Source organism: Eleutherodactylus coqui, chromosome 2, assembly GCF_035609145.1.
Source record: "Eleutherodactylus coqui strain aEleCoq1 chromosome 2, aEleCoq1.hap1, whole genome shotgun sequence".
Lineage (NCBI taxonomy): Eukaryota > Metazoa > Chordata > Amphibia > Anura > Eleutherodactylidae > Eleutherodactylus > Eleutherodactylus coqui.
Genome location: NC_089838.1, coordinates 320,790,914 through 320,806,970, shown reverse-complemented (window position 1 = coordinate 320,806,970; position 16,057 = coordinate 320,790,914). Strand labels below are relative to the sequence as shown.

Here is a 16,057-nt window from a genome sequence, read left to right as displayed (position 1 = left end):
GTTGTGGAGTGAAACGCACAACCGTTGCGCAACAAGCTCTTGCTGCTGCATGTCAAACTAGATGCAGGAGGCAAAAACTGGCATTGTGTGTCATGTCTGCTTGCTCACTTTTGTTAAACCGTGGTTCTAATAACACGGAGGTTTCAGCTTTTGATCCCCATATGGGCTATGTTCTCCAGCATCTGAAGTGCCGTCAAGCTATCTTTTGGCAAAGTCTTCGGCCTCTTTTGGGTGCCAAAAATGGAGCCGTGATGCATGTGTATTTGAATCAAGGTTGCGTAGAGCGCAGTCATGTCACATGGCCAGTTCACTCCATTTTTTTAGAGTGTGGTGCAAATGTTAGGTGAACATGCAGCTCTCTGCTCTTCTATTGAGAGATGCTTATTTATGCCGCAAGGTCAAACAAGTTTGTTTTTTTGCCATAACCCAATTCCACAGTGTTTTTGAACAATTTTTTGTAGTTGATGAGTAAAATGTCAGATGACCCTGACGTGATTTGAACACACAACCTTCGGATCTGGAGTCAGACGCGCTACCGTTGCTCCACAAGGTCAATGAAACTTGAGTGCTCTGACCCTGTTCAGCACTCTTTTCGATCATGTATCTGTACTGGTTCATGAAAAGTCTGATTTGATTTGGATGTGATTTCTAGGCACAATCTTCTGATGTGGAGTGAAACGCACAACCGTTGCGCAACAAGCTCTTGCTGCTGCATGTCAAACTAGATGCAGGAGGCAAAAACTGGCATTGTGTGTCATGTCTGCTTGCTCACGTTTGTTAAACCGTGGTTCTAATAACACGGAGGTTTCAGCTTTTGATCCCCATATGGGCTAGGTTCTCCAGCATCTGAAGTGCCGTCAAGCTATCTTTTGGCAAAGTCTTCGGCCTCTTTTGGGTGTCAAAAGTGGAGCCGTGATGCACGTGTATTTGAATCAAGGTTGCGTAGAGCGCAGTCAAGTCACATGGCCAGTTCACTCCATTTTTTTAGAGTGTGGTGCAAATGTTATGTGAACATGCAACTCTCTGCTCTTCTATTGAGAGACGCTTATTTATGCCGCAAGGTCAAAGAAGTTTGTTTTTTTGCCGTAACCCAATTCCACAGTGTTTTTGAACAATTTTTTTGTAGTTGATGAGTAAAATGTCAGATGACCCTGACGTGATTTGAACACGCAACCTTCTGATCTGGAGTCAGACGCGCTACCGTTGCGCCACAAGGTCAATGAAACTTGAGTGCTCTGACCCTGTTCAGCACTCTTTTCGATCATGTATCTGTAGTGGATCATGAAAAGTCTGATTTGATTTGGATGTGATTTCTAGGCACAATCTTCTGATGTGGAGTGAAACGCACAACCGTTGCGCAACAAGCTCTTGCTGCTGCATGTCAAACTAGATGCAGGAGGCAAAAACTGGCATTGTGTGTCATGTCTGCTTGCTCACTTTTGTTAAACCGTGGTTCTAATAACACGGAGGTTTCAGCTTTTGATCCCCATATGGGCTAGGTTCTCCAGCATCTGAAGTGCCGTCAAGCTATCTTTTGACAAAGTCTTCGGCCTCTTTTGGGTGCCAAAAGTGGAGCCGTGATGCATGTGTATTTGAATCAAGGTTGCGTAGAGCGCAGTCATGTCACATGGCCAGTTCACTCCATTTTTTTAGAGTGTGGTGCAAATGTCATTTTAACATGCAACTTTCTGGTCTTCCATGGAGAGACGCTTATTTATGCCACAAGGTCAAAGATGTTTGTTTTTTGCCGTAACCCAATTCCACAGTGTTTTTGAACAATTTTTTGTAGTTGATGAGTAAAATGTCAGATGACCCTGACGTGATTTGAACACACAACCTTCGGATCTGGAGTCAGACGCGCTACCGTTGCGCCACAAGGTCAATGAAACTTGAGTGCTCTGACCCTGTTCAGCACTCTTTTCGATCATGTATCTGTACTGGTTGATGAAAAGTCTGATTTGATTTGGATGTGATTTCTAGGCACAATCTTCTGATGTGGAGTGAAACGCACAACCGTTGCGCAACAAGCTCTTGCTGCTGCATGTCAAACTAGATGCAGGAGGCAAAAACTGGCATTGTGTGTCATGTCTGCTTGCTCACGTTTGTTAAACCGTGGTTCTAATAACACGGAGGTTTCAGCTTTTGATCCCCATATGGGCTAGGTTCTCCAGCATCTGAAGTGCCGTCAAGCTATCTTTTGACAAAGTCTTCGGCCTCTTTTGGGTGCCAAAAGTGGAGCCGTGATGCATGTGTATTTGAATCAAGGTTGCGTAGAGCGCAGTCATGTCACATGGCCAGTTCACTCCATTTTTTTAGAGTGTGGTGCAAATGTTAAGTGAACATGCAGCTCTCTGCTCTTCTATTGAGAGATGCTTATTTATGCCGCAAGGTCAAACAAGTTTGTTTTTTTGCCATAACCCAATTCCACAGTGTTTTTGAACAATTTTTTGTAGTTGATGAGTAAAATGTCAGATGACCCTGACGTGATTTGAACACGCAGCAACCTTCTGATCTGGAGTCAGACGCGCTACCGTTGCACCACAAGGTCAATGAAACTTGAGTGCTCTGACCCTGTTCAGCACTCTTTTCGATCATGTATCTGTACTGGATCATGAAAAGTCTGATTTGATTTGGATGTGATTTCTAGGCACAATCTTCTGAAGTGGAGTGAAACACACAACCGTTGCGCAACAAGCTCTTGCTGCTGCATGTCAAACTAGATGCAGGAGGCAAAAACTGGCATTGTATGTCATGTCTGCTTGCTCACTTTTGTTAAACCGTGGTTCTAATAACACGGAGGTTTCAGCTTTTGATCCCCATATGGGCTAGGTTCTCCAGCATCTGAAGTGCCGTCAAGCTATCTTTTGACAAAGTCTTCGGCCTCTTTTGGGTGCCAAAAGTGGAGCCGTGATGCATGTGTATTTGAATCAAGGTTGCGTAGAGCGCAGTCATGTCACATGGCCAGTTCACTCCATTTTTTTAGAGTGTGGTGCAAATGTCATTTTAACATGCAACTTTCTGGTCTTCCATGGAGAGACGCTTATTTATGCCACAAGGTCAAAGATGTTTGTTTTTTGCCGTAACCCAATTCCACAGTGTTTTTGAACAATTTTTTGTAGTTGATGAGTAAAATGTCAGATGACCCTGACGTGATTTGAACACACAACCTTCGGATCTGGAGTCAGACGCGCTACCGTTGCGCCACAAGGTCAATGAAACTTGAGTGCTCTGACCCTGTTCAGCACTCTTTTCGATCATGTATCTGTACTGGTTCATGAAAAGTCTGATTTGATTTGGATGTGATTTCTAGGCACAATCTTCTGATGTGGAGTGAAACGCACAAGCGTTGCGCAACAAGCTCTTGCTGCTGCATGTCAAACTAGATGCAGGAGGCAAAAACTGGCATTGTGTGTCATGTCTGCTTGCTCACTTTTGTTAAACCGTGGTTCTAATAACACGGAGGTTTCAGCTTTTGATCCCCATATGGGCTAGGTTCTCCAGCATCTGAAGTGCCGTCAAGCTATCTTTTGACAAAGTCTTCGGCCTCTTTTGGGTGCCAAAAGTGGAGCCGTGATGCATGTGTATTTGAATCAAGGTTGCGTAGAGCGCAGTCATGTCACATGGCCAGTTCACTCCATTTTTTTAGAGTGTGGTTCAAATGTTAGGTGAACATGCAGCTCTCTGGTCTTCTATTGAGAGATGCTTATTTATGCCGCAAGGTCAAACAAGTTTGTTTTTTTGCCATAACCCAATTCCACAGTGTTTTTGAACAATTTTTTGTAGTTGATGAGTAAAATGTCAGATGACCCTGACGTGATTTGAACACGCAGCAACCTTCTGATCTGGAGTCAGACGCGCTACCGTTGCACCACAAGGTCAATGAAACTTGAGTGCTCTGACCCTGTTCAGCACTCTTTTCGATCATGTATCTGTACTGGATCATGAAAAGTCTGATTTGATTTGGATGTGATTTCTAGGCACAATCTTCTGAAGTGGAGTGAAACACACAACCGTTGCGCAACAAGCTCTTGCTGCTGCATGTCAAACTAGATGCAGGAGGCAAAAACTGGCATTGTATGTCATGTCTGCTTGCTCACTTTTGTTAAACCGTGGTTCTAATAACACGGAGGTTTCAGCTTTTGATCCCCATATGGGCTAGGTTCTCCAGCATCTGAAGTGCCGTCAAGCTATCTTTTGACAAAGTCTTCGGCCTCTTTTGGGTGCCAAAAGTGGAGCCGTGATGCATGTGTATTTGAATCAAGGTTGCGTAGAGCGCAGTCATGTCACATGGCCAGTTCACTCCATTTTTTTAGAGTGTGGTGCAAATGTCATTTTAACATGCAACTTTCTGGTCTTCCATGGAGAGACACTTATTTATGCCACAAGGTCAAAGATGTTTGTTTTTTGCCGTAACCCAATTCCACAGTGTTTTTGAACAATTTTTTGTAGTTGATGAGTAAAATGTCAGATGACCCTGACGTGATTTGAACACACAACCTTCGGATCTGGAGTCAGACGCGCTACCGTTGCGCCACAAGGTCAATGAAACTTGAGTGCTCTGACCCTGTTCAGCACTCTTTTCGATCATGTATCTGTACTGGTTCATGAAAAGTCTGATTTGATTTGGATGTGATTTCTAGGCACAATCTTCTGATGTGGAGTGAAACGCACAACCGTTGCGCAACAAGCTCTTGCTGCTGCATGTCAAACTAGATGCAGGAGGCAAAAACTGGCATTGTGTGTCATGTCTGCTTGCTCACGTTTGTTAAACCGTGGTTCTAATAACACGGAGGTTTCAGCTTTTGATCCCCATATGGGCTAGGTTCTCCAGCATCTGAAGTGCCGTCAAGCTATCTTTTGACAAAGTCTTCGGCCTCTTTTGGGTGCCAAAAGTGGAGCCGTGATGCATGTGTATTTGAATCAAGGTTGCGTAGAGCGCAGTCATGTCACATGGCCAGTTCACTCCATTTTTTTAGAGTGTGGTGCAAATGTCATTTTAACATGCAACTTTCTGGTCTTCCATGGAGAGACACTTATTTATGCCACAAGGTCAAAGATGTTTGTTTTTTGCCGTAACCCAATTCCACAGTGTTTTTGAACAATTTTTTGTAGTTGATGAGTAAAATGTCAGATGACCCTGACGTGATTTGAACACACAACCTTCGGATCTGGAGTCAGACGCGCTACCGTTGCGCCACAAGGTCAATGAAACTTGAGTGCTCTGACCCTGTTCAGCACTCTTTTCGATCATGTATCTGTACTGGTTCATGAAAAGTCTGATTTGATTTGGATGTGATTTCTAGGCACAATCTTCTGATGTGGAGTGAAACGCACAACCGTTGCGCAACAAGCTCTTGCTGCTGCATGTCAAACTAGATGCAGGAGGCAAAAACTGGCATTGTGTGTCATGTCTGCTTGCTCACGTTTGTTAAACCGTGGTTCTAATAACACGGAGGTTTCAGCTTTTGATCCCCATATGGGCTAGGTTCTCCAGCATCTGAAGTGCCGTCAAGCTATCTTTTGACAAAGTCTTCGGCCTCTTTTGGGTGCCAAAAGTGGAGCCGTGATGCATGTGTATTTGAATCAAGGTTGCGTAGAGCGCAGTCATGTCACATGGCCAGTTCACTCCATTTTTTTAGAGTGTGGTGCAAATGTTAGGTGAACATGCAGCTCTCTGCTCTTCTATTGAGAGATGCTTATTTATGCCGCAAGGTCAAACAAGTTTGTTTTTTTGCCATAACCCAATTCCACAGTGTTTTTGAACAATTTTTTGTAGTTGATGAGTAAAATGTCAGATGACCCTGACGTGATTTGAACACGCAGCAACCTTCTGATCTGGAGTCAGACGCGCTACCGTTGCACCACAAGGTGAATGAAACTTGAGTGCTCTGACCCTGTTCAGCACTCTTTTCGATCATGTATCTGTACTGGATCATGAAAAGTCTGATTTGATTTGGATGTGATTTCTAGGCACAATCTTCTAAAGTGGAGTGAAACACACAACCGTTGCGCAACAAGCTCTTGCTGCTGCATGTCAAACTAGATGCAGGAGGCAAAAACTGGCATTGTATGTCATGTCTGCTTGCTCACTTTTGTTAAACCGTGGTTCTAATAACACGGAGGTTTCAGCTTTTGATCCCCATATGGGCTAGGTTCTCCAGCATCTGAAGTGCCGTCAAGCTATCTTTTGACAAAGTCTTCGGCCTCTTTTGGGTGCCAAAAGTGGAGCCGTGATGCATGTGTATTTGAATCAAGGTTGCGTAGAGCGCAGTCATGTCACATGGCCAGTTCACTCCATTTTTTTAGAGTGTGGTGCAAATGTCATTTTAACATGCAACTTTCTGGTCTTCCATGGAGAGACGCTTATTTATGCCACAAGGTCAAAGATGTTTGTTTTTTGCCGTAACCCAATTCCACAGTGTTTTTGAACAATTTTTTGTAGTTGATGAGTAAAATGTCAGATGACCCTGACGTGATTTGAACACACAACCTTCGGATCTGGAGTCAGACGCGCTACCGTTGCGCCACAAGGTCAATGAAACTTGAGTGCTCTGACCCTGTTCAGCACTCTTTTCGATCATGTATCTGTACTGGTTCATGAAAAGTCTGATTTGATTTGGATGTGATTTCTAGGCACAATCTTCTGATGTGGAGTGAAACGCACAACCGTTGCGCAACAAGCTCTTGCTGCTGCATGTCAAACTAGATGCAGGAGGCAAAAACTGGCATTGTGTGTCATGTCTGCTTGCTCACGTTTGTTAAACCGTGGTTCTAATAACACGGAGGTTTCAGCTTTTGATCCCCATATGGGCTAGGTTCTCCAGCATCTGAAGTGCCGTCAAGCTATCTTTTGGCAAAGTCTTCGGCCTCTTTTGGGTGTCAAAAGTGGAGCCGTGATGCACATGTATTTGAATCAAGGTTGCGTAGAGCGCAGTCAAGTCACATGGCCAGTTCACTCCATTTTTTTAGAGTGTGGTGCAAATGTTATGTGAACATGCAACTCTCTGCTCTTCTATTGAGAGACGCTTATTTATGCCGCAAGGTCAAAGAAGTTTGTTTTTTTGCCGTAACCCAATTCCACAGTGTTTTTGAACAATTTTTTTGTAGTTGATGAGTAAAATGTCAGATGACCCTGACGTGATTTGAACACGCAACCTTCTGATCTGGAGTCAGACGCGCTACCGTTGCGCCACAAGGTGAATGAAACTTGAGTGCTCTGACCCTGTTCAGCACTCTTTTCGATCATGTATCTGTACTGGTTCATGAAAAGTCTGATTTGATTTGGATGTGATTTCTAGGCACAATCTTCTGATGTGGAGTGAAACGCACAACCGTTGCGCAACAAGCTCTTGCTGCTGCATGTCAAACTAGATGCAGGAGGCAAAAACTGGCATTGTGTGTCATGTCTGCTTGCTCACGTTTGTTAAACCGTGGTTCTAATAACACGGAGGTTTCAGCTTTTGATCCCCATATGGGCTAGGTTCTCCAGCATCTGAAGTGCCGTCAAGCTATCTTTTGACAAAGTCTTCGGCCTCTTTTAGTTGCCAAAAGTGGAGCCGTGATGCATGTGTATTTGAATCAAGGTTGCGTAGAGCGCAGTCATGTCACATGGCCCGTTCACTCCATTTTTTTAGAGTTTGGTGCAAATGTCCTTTTCACATGCAACTTTCTGGTCTTCCATTGAGAGACGCTTATTTATGCCACAAGGTCAAAGAAGTTTGTTTTTTTGCCGTAACCCAATTCCACAGTGTTTTTGAACAATTTTTTGTAGTTGATGAGTAAAATGTCAAATGACCCTGACGTGATTTGAACACGCAGCAACCTTCTGATCTGGAGTCAGACGCGCTACCGTTGCACCACAAGGTCAATGAAACTTGAGTGCTCTGACCCTGTTCAGCACTCTTTTCGATCATGTATCTGTACTGGATCATGAAAAGTCTGATTTCATTTGGATGTGATTTCTAGGCACAATCTTCTGAAGTGGAGTGAAACACACAACCGTTGCGCAACAAGCTCTTGCTGCTGCATGTCAAACTAGATGCAGGAGGCAAAAACTGGCATTGTATGTCATGTCTGCTTGCTCACTTTTGTTAAACCGTGGTTCTAATAACACGGAGGTTTCAGCTTTTGATCCCCATATGGGCTAGGTTCTCCAGCATCTGAAGTGCCGTCAAGCTATCTTTTGACAAAGTCTTCGGCCTCTTTTGGGTGCCAAAAGTGGAGCCGTGATGCATGTGTATTTGAATCAAGGTTGCGTAGAGCGCAGTCATGTCACATGGCCAGTTCACTCCATTTTTTTAGAGTGTGGTGCAAATGTCATTTTAACATGCAACTTTCTGGTCTTCCATGGAGAGACGCTTATTTATGCCACAAGGTCAAAGATGTTTGTTTTTTGCCGTAACCCAATTCCACAGTGTTTTTGAACAATTTTTTGTAGTTGATGAGTAAAATGTCAGATGACCCTGACGTGATTTGAACACACAACCTTCGGATCTGGAGTCAGACGCGCTACCGTTGCGCCACAAGGTCAATGAAACTTGAGTGCTCTGACCCTGTTCAGCACTCTTTTCGATCATGTATCTGTACTGGTTCATGAAAAGTCTGATTTGATTTGGATGTGATTTCTAGGCACAATCTTCTGATGTGGAGTGAAACGCACAACCGTTGCGCAACAAGCTCTTGCTGCTGCATGTCAAACTAGATGCAGGAGGCAAAAACTGGCATTGTGTGTCATGTCTGCTTGCTCACGTTTGTTAAACCGTGGTTCTAATAACACGGAGGTTTCAGCTTTTGATCCCCATATGGGCTAGGTTCTCCAGCATCTGAAGTGCCGTCAAGCTATCTTTTGACAAAGTCTTCGGCCTCTTTTGGGTGCCAAAAGTGGAGCCGTGATGCATGTGTATTTGAATCAAGGTTGCGTAGAGCGCAGTCATGTCACATGGCCAGTTCACTCCATTTTTTTAGAGTGTGGTGCAAATGTTAGGTGAACATGCAGCTCTCTGCTCTTCTATTGAGAGATGCTTATTTATGCCGCAAGGTCAAAGAAGTTTGTTTTTTTGCCATAACTCAATTCCACAGTGTTTTTGAACAATTTTTTGTAGTTGATGAGTAAAATGTCAGATGACCCTGACGTGATTTGAACACGCAGCAACCTTCTGATCTGGAGTCAGACGCGCTACCGTTGCACCACAAGGTCAATGAAACTTGAGTGCTCTGACCCTGTTCAGCACTCTTTTCGATCATGTATCTGTACTGGATCATGAAAAGTCTGACTTGATTTGGATGTGATTTCTAGGCACAATCTTCTGAAGTGGAGTGAAACACACAACCGTTGCGCAACAAGTTCTTGCTGCTGCATGTCAAACTAGATGCAGGAGGCAAAAACTGGCATTGTGTGTCATGTCTGCTTGCTCACTTTTGTTAAACCGTGGTTCTAATAACACGGAGGTTTCAGCTTTTGATCCCCATATGGGCTAGGTTCTCCAGCATCTGAAGTGCCGTCAAGCTATCTTTTGACAAAGTCTTTGGCCTCTTTTGGGTGCCAAAAGTGGAGCCGTGATGCATGTGTATTTGAATCAAGGTTGCGTAGAGCGCAGTCATGTCACATGGCCAGTTCACTCCATTTTTTTAGAGTGTGGTGCAAATGTCATTTTCCCAGGCAACTTTCTGGTCTTCCATTGAGAGACGCTTATTTATGCCACAAGGTCAAAGAAGTTTGTTTTTTTGCCGTAACCCAATTCCACAGTGTTTTTGAACAATTTTTTGTAGTTGATGAGTAAAATGTCAGATGACCCTGACGTGATTTGAACACGCAACCTTCTGATCTGGAGTCAGACGCGCTACCGTTGCGCCACAAGGTCAATGAAACTTGAGTGCTCTGACCCTGTTCAGCACTCTTTTCGATCATGTATCTGTACTGGATCATGAAAAGTCTGATTTGATTTGGATGTGATTTCTAGGCACAATCTTCTGATGTGGAGTGAAACGCACAACCGTTGCGCAACAAGCTCTTGCTGTTGCATGTCAAACTAGATGCAGGAGGCAAAAACTGGCATTGTGTGTCATGTCTGCTTGCTCACTTTTGTTAAACCGTGGTTCTAATAACACGGAGGTTTCAGCTTTTGATCCCCATATGGGCTAGGTTCTCCAGCATCTGAAGTGCCGTCAAGCTATCTTTTGAGAAAGTCTTCGGGCTCTTTTGGGTGCCAAAAGTGGAGCCGTGATGCATGTGTATTTGAATCAAGGTTGCGTAGAGCGCAGTCATGTCACATGGCCAGTTCACTCCATTTTTTTAGAGTGTGGTGCAAATGTCATTTTCACATGCAACTTTCTGGTCTTCCATTGAGAGACGCTTATTTATGCCACAAGGTCAAAGAAGTTTGTTTTTTTGCCGTAACCCAATTCCACAGTGTTTTTGAACGATTTTTTGTAGTTGATGAGTAAAATGTCAGATGACCCTGACGTGATTTGAACACGCAACCTTCTGATCTGGAGTCAGACGCGCTACCGTTGCGCCACAAGGTCAATGAAATTTGAGTGCTCTGACCCTGTTCAGCACTCTTTTCGATCATGTATCTGTACTGGATCATGAAAAGTCTGATTTGATTTGGATGTGATTTCTAGGCACAATCTTCTGATGTGGAGTGAAACGCACAACCGTTGCGCAACAAGCTCTTGCTGCTGCATGTCAAACTAGATGCAGGAGGCAAAAACTGGCATTGTGTGTCATGTCTGCTTGCTCACTTTTGTTAAACCGTGGTTCTAATAACACGGAGGTTTCAGCTTTTGATCCCCATATGGGCTAGGTTCTCCAGCATCTGAAGTGCCGTCAAGCTATCTTTTGACAAAGTCTTCGGCCTCTTTTAGGTGCCAAAAGTGGAGCCGTGATGCATGTGTATTTGAATCAAGGTTGCGTAGAGCGCAGTCATGTCACATGGTCAGTTCACTCCATTTTTTTAGAGTGTGGTGCAAATGTCATTTTCACATGCAACTTTCTGGTCTTCTATTGAGAGACGCTTATTTATGCCACGAGGTCAAAGAAGTTTGTTTTTTTGCCGTAACCCAATTCCACAGTGTTTTTGAACAATTTTTTGTAGTTGATGAGTAAAATGTCAGATGACCCTGACGTGATTTGAACACGCAACCTTCTGATCTGGAGTCAGACGCGCTACCGTTGCGCCACAAGGTCAATGAAACTTGAGTGCTCTGACCCTGTTCAGCACTCTTTTCGATCATGTATCTGTACTGGATCATGAAAAGTCTGATTTGATTTGGATGTGATTTCTTGGCACAATCTTCTGATGTGGAGTGAAACGCACAACCGTTGCGCAACAAGCTCTTGCTGCTGCATGTCAAACTAGATGCAGGAGGCACTAACTGGCATTGTGTGTCATGTCTGCTTGCTCACTTTTGTTAAACCGTGGTTCTAATAACACGGAGGTTTCAGCTTTTGATCCCCATATGGGCTAGGTTCTCCAGCATCTGAAGTGCCGTCAAGCTATCTTTTGACAAAGTCTTTGGCCTCTTTTGGGTGCCAAAAGTGGGGCCGTGATGCATGTGTATTTGAATCAAGGTTGCGTAGAGCGCAGTCATGTCACATGGCCAGTTCACTCCATTTTTTTAGAGTGTAGTGCAAATGTCATTTTCACATGCAACTTTCTGGTCTTCCATTGAGAGACGCTTATTTATGCCACAAGGTCAAAGAAGTTTGTTTTTTTGCCGTAACCCAATTCCACAGTGTTTTTGAACAATTTTTTGTAGTTGATGAGTAAAATGTCAGATGACCCTGACGTGATTTGAGCACGCAACCTTCTGATCTGGAGTCAGACGCGCTACCGTTGCGCCACAAGGTCAATGAAACTTGAGTGCTCTGACCCTGTTCAGCACTCTTTTCGATCATGTATCTGTACTGGATCATGAAAAGTCTGATTTGATTTGGATGTGATTTCTAGGCACAATCTTCTGATGTGGAGTGAAACGCACAACCGTTGCGCAACAAGCTCTTGCTGCTGCATGTCAAACTAGATGCAGGAGGCAAAAACTGGCATTGTGTGTCATGTCTGCTTGCTCACTTTTGTTAAACCGTGGTTCTAATAACACGGAGGTTTCAGCTTTTGATCCCCATATGGGCTAGGTTCTCCAGCATCTGAAGTGCCGTCAAGCTATCTTTTGACAAAGTCTTTGGCCTCTTTTGGGTGCCAAAAGTGGGGCCGTGATGCATGTGTATTTGAATCAAGGTTGCGTAGAGCGCAGTCATGTCACATGGCCAGTTCACTCCATTTTTTTAGAGTGTGGTGCAAATGTCATTTTCACATGCAACTTTCTGGTCTTCCATTGAGAGACGCTTATTTATGCCACAAGGTCAAAGAAGTTTGTTTTTTTGCCGTAACCCAATTCCACAGTGTTTTTGAACGATTTTTTGTAGTTGATGAGTAAAATGTCAGATGACCCTGACGTGATTTGAACACGCAACCTTCTGATCTGGAGTCAGACGCGCTACCGTTGCGCCACAAGGTCAATGAAATTTGAGTGCTCTGACCCTGTTCAGCACTCTTTTCGATCATGTATCTGTACTGGATCATGAAAAGTCTGATTTGATTTGGATGTGATTTCTAGGCACAATCTTCTGATGTGGAGTGAAACGCACAACCGTTGCGCAACAAGCTCTTGCTGCTGCATGTCAAACTAGATGCAGGAGGCAAAAACTGGCATTGTGTGTCATGTCTGCTTGCTCACTTTTGTTAAACCGTGGTTCTAATAACACGGAGGTTTCAGCTTTTGATCCCCATATGGGCTAGGTTCTCCAGCATCTGAAGTGCCGTCAAGCTATCTTTTGACAAAGTCTTCGGCCTCTTTTAGGTGCCAAAAGTGGAGCCGTGATGCATGTGTATTTGAATCAAGGTTGCGTAGAGCGCAGTCATGTCACATGGCCAGTTCACTCCATTTTTTTAGAGTGTAGTGCAAATGTCATTTTCACATGCAACTTTCTGGTCTTCCATTGAGAGACGCTTATTTATGCCACAAGGTCAAAGAAGTTTGTTTTTTTGCCGTAACCCAATTCCACAGTGTTTTTGAACAATTTTTTGTAGTTGATGAGTAAAATGTCAGATGACCCTGACGTGATTTGAACACGCAACCTCCTGATCTGGAGTCAGACGCGCTACCGTTGCGCCACAAGGTCAATGAAACTTGAGTGCTCTGACCCTGTTCAGCACTCTTTTCGATCATGTATCTGTACTGGATCATGAAAAGTCTGATTTGATTTGGATGTGATTTCTAGGCACAATCTTCTGATGTGGAGTGAAACGCACAACCGTTGCGCAACAAGCTCTTGCTGCTGCATGTCAAACTAGATGCAGGAGGCAAAAACTGGCATTGTGTGTCATGTCTGCTTGCTCACTTTTGTTAAACCGTGGTTCTAATAACACGGAGGTTTCAGCTTTTGATCCCCATATGGGCTAGGTTCTCCAGCATCTGAAGTGCCGTCAAGCTATCTTTTGACAAAGTCTTTGGCCTCTTTTGGGTGCCAAAAGTGGGGCCGTGATGCATGTGTATTTGAATCAAGGTTGCGTAGAGCGCAGTCATGTCACATGGCCAGTTCACTCCATTTTTTTAGAGTGTGGTGCAAATGTCATTTTCACATGCAACTTTCTGGTCTTCCATTGAGAGACGCTTATTTATGCCACAAGGTCAAAGAAGTTTGTTTTTTTGCCGTAACCCAATTCCACAGTGTTTTTGAACAATTTTTTGTAGTTGATGAGTAAAATGTCAGATGACCCTGACGTGATTTGAACACGCAACCTTCTGATCTGGAGTCAGACGCGCTACCGTTGCACCACAAGGTCAATGAAACTTGAGTGCTCTGACCCTGTTCAGCACTCTTTTCGATCATGTATCTGTACTGGATCATGAAAAGTCTGATTTGATTTGGATGTGATTTCTTGGCACAATCTTCTGATGTGGAGTGAAACGCACAACCGTTGCGCAACAAGCTCTTGCTGCTGCATGTCAAACTAGATGCAGGAGGCAAAAACTGGCATTGTGTGTCATGTCTGCTTGCTCACTTTTGTTAAACCGTGGTTCTAATAACACGGAGGTTTCAGCTTTTGATCCCCATATGGGCTAGGTTCTCCAGCATCTGAAGTGCCGTCAAGCTATCTTTTGACAAAGTCTTCGGCCTCTTTTAGGTGCCAAAAGTGGAGCCGTGATGCATGTGTATTTGAATCAAGGTTGCGTAGAGCGCAGTCATGTCACATGGCCAGTTCACTCCATTTTTTTAGAGTGTGGTGCAAATGTCATTTTCACATGCAACTTTCTGGCCTTCTATTGAGAGACGCTTATTTATGCCACGAGGTCAAAGAAGTTTGTTTTTTTGCCGTAACCCAATTCCACAGTGTTTTTGAACAATTTTTTGTAGTTGATGAGTAAAATGTCAGATGACCCTGACATGATTTGAACACGCAACCGTCTGATCTGGAGTCAGACGCGCTACCGTTGCGCCACAAGGTCAATGAAACTTGAGTGCTCTGACCCTGTTCAGCACTCTTTTCGATCATGTATCTGTACTGGATCATGAAAAGTCTGATTTGATTTGGATGTGATTTCTAGGCACAATCTTCTGAAGTGGAGTGAAACACACAACCGTTGCGCAACAAGCTCTTGCTGCTGCATGTCAAACTAGATGCAGGAGGCAAAAACTGGCATTGTATGTCATGTCTGCTTGCTCACTTTTGTTAAACCGTGGTTCTAATAACACGGAGGTTTCAGCTTTTTATCCCCATATGGGCTAGGTTCTCCAGCATCTGAAGTGCCGTCAAGCTATCTTTTGACAAAGTCTTCGGCCTCTTTTGGGTGCCAAAAGTGGAGCCGTGATGCATGTGTATTTGAATCAAGGTTGCGTAGAGCGCAGTCATGTCACATGGCCAGTTCACTCCATTTTTTTAGAGTGTGGTGCAAATGTCATTTTAACATGCAACTTTCTGGTCTTCCATGGAGAGACGCTTATTTATGCCACAAGGTCAAAGATGTTTGTTTTTTGCCGTAACCCAATTCCACAGTGTTTTTGAACAATTTTTTGTAGTTGATGAGTAAAATGTCAGATGACCCTGACGTGATTTGAACACACAACCTTCGGATCTGGAGTCAGACGCGCTACCGTTGCGCCACAAGGTCAATGAAACTTGAGTGCTCTGACCCTGTTCAGCACTCTTTTCGATCATGTATCTGTACTGGTTCATGAAAAGTCTGATTTGATTTGGATGTGATTTCTAGGCACAATCTTCTGATGTGGAGTGAAACGCACAACCGTTGCGCAACAAGCTCTTGCTGCTGCATGTCAAACTAGATGCAGGAGGCAAAAACTGGCATTGTGTGTCATGTCTGCTTGCTCACGTTTGTTAAACCGTGGTTCTAATAACACGGAGGTTTCAGCTTTTGATCCCCATATGGGCTAGGTTCTCCAGCATCTGAAGTGCCGTCAAGCTATCTTTTGGCAAAGTCTTCGGCCTCTTTTGGGTGTCAAAAGTGGAGCCGTGATGCACGTGTATTTGAATCAAGGTTGCGTAGAGCGCAGTCAAGTCACATGGCCAGTTCACACCATTTTTTTAGAGTGTGGTGCAAATGTTATGTGAACATGCAACTCTCTGCTCTTCTATTGAGAGACGCTTATTTATGCCGCAAGGTCAAAGAAGTTTGTTTTTTTGCCGTAACCCAATTCCACAGTGTTTTTGAACAATTTTTTTGTAGTTGATGAGTAAAATGTCAGATGACCCTGACGTGATTTGAACACGCAACCTTCTGATCTGGAGTCAGACGCGCTACCGTTGCGCCACAAGGTCAATGAAACTTGAGTGCTCTGACCCTGTTCAGCACTCTTTTCGATCATGTATCTGTAGTGGATCATGAAAAGTCTGATTTGATTTGGATGTGATTTCTAGGCACAATCTTCTGATGTGGAGTGAAACGCACAACCGTTGCGCAACAAGCTCTTGCTGCTGCATGTCAAACTAGATGCAGGAGGCAAAAACTGGCATTGTGTGTCGTGTCTGCTTGCTCACTT

The 16,057-nt window shown here is 44.0% G+C and overlaps 6 non-coding genes across 6 annotated transcripts; all 6 read right to left on the bottom strand.

Moving 5' to 3' along the window:
* Positions 1 to 1,146: 1,146 nt before the first annotated feature.
* On the bottom strand, positions 1,147 to 1,218 carry TRNAW-CCA (transfer RNA tryptophan (anticodon CCA)). The gene has a single exon. It is a non-coding gene; the product is annotated as a tRNA-Trp (tRNA).
* Positions 1,219 to 9,788: 8,570 nt separating this feature from the next.
* TRNAW-CCA (transfer RNA tryptophan (anticodon CCA)) lies at positions 9,789 to 9,860 on the bottom strand. The gene has a single exon. It is a non-coding gene; the product is annotated as a tRNA-Trp (tRNA).
* Positions 9,861 to 10,452: 592 nt separating this feature from the next.
* TRNAW-CCA (transfer RNA tryptophan (anticodon CCA)) lies at positions 10,453 to 10,524 on the bottom strand. Its single transcript has one exon. It is a non-coding gene; the product is annotated as a tRNA-Trp (tRNA).
* Positions 10,525 to 11,116: 592 nt separating this feature from the next.
* TRNAW-CCA (transfer RNA tryptophan (anticodon CCA)) lies at positions 11,117 to 11,188 on the bottom strand. Its single transcript has one exon. It is a non-coding gene; the product is annotated as a tRNA-Trp (tRNA).
* Positions 11,189 to 12,444: 1,256 nt separating this feature from the next.
* Positions 12,445 to 12,516, bottom strand: TRNAW-CCA (transfer RNA tryptophan (anticodon CCA)). Its single transcript has one exon. It is a non-coding gene; the product is annotated as a tRNA-Trp (tRNA).
* A 3,248-nt stretch (positions 12,517 to 15,764) lies between these two features.
* Positions 15,765 to 15,836, bottom strand: TRNAW-CCA (transfer RNA tryptophan (anticodon CCA)). The gene has a single exon. It is a non-coding gene; the product is annotated as a tRNA-Trp (tRNA).
* Positions 15,837 to 16,057: the final 221 nt, after the last annotated feature.